A 495-nucleotide genomic window follows, 5' to 3' on the forward strand; every position below is an offset into this window, starting at 1 on the left:
CATACCCAGATGCCATCACAAACAAGGGTATCGAGAAGGGCATCTTATCTCGATCATTAAGGTACTGAATGCCATCAGCGGTCGCCATAATGTCTTGAATCACGTGCCCATTTGTGTACACTTTCCCCTCTCGTCTTTATGCTAATTCAATCTACAATGCCTCATCAACTGTGACCCTCCCCGACCCCCCACTCTCCCCTTCTCCTCTCCCTTTCCTCCCTTTTCTCTCCGCCCTCTCCTTTCTCTCCTCCTTTTTCTCCCTCATCTCTCCTTCTTCTCCTCCTCCTTCTCTCCCTCTCCCCTCCCTCTCCTCCTCCCTCTCCTCCTCCTTCTCCCCTTCTTCTCCTCCTTCTCCCCCTCCTCATCCTCACCCTCCTACCTCTATTCCTTCCCTCATAAACACGTTAACATATGGGCATATTTCCCCCCCCCCTCCCCCTCCCTTTTCCCTGGTCTGCCTACTTACCATATGTTCTTCCAGTGCTATCACGCGAC

Source organism: Penaeus monodon, chromosome 27, assembly GCF_015228065.2.
Source record: "Penaeus monodon isolate SGIC_2016 chromosome 27, NSTDA_Pmon_1, whole genome shotgun sequence".
NCBI lineage: Eukaryota > Metazoa > Arthropoda > Malacostraca > Decapoda > Penaeidae > Penaeus > Penaeus monodon.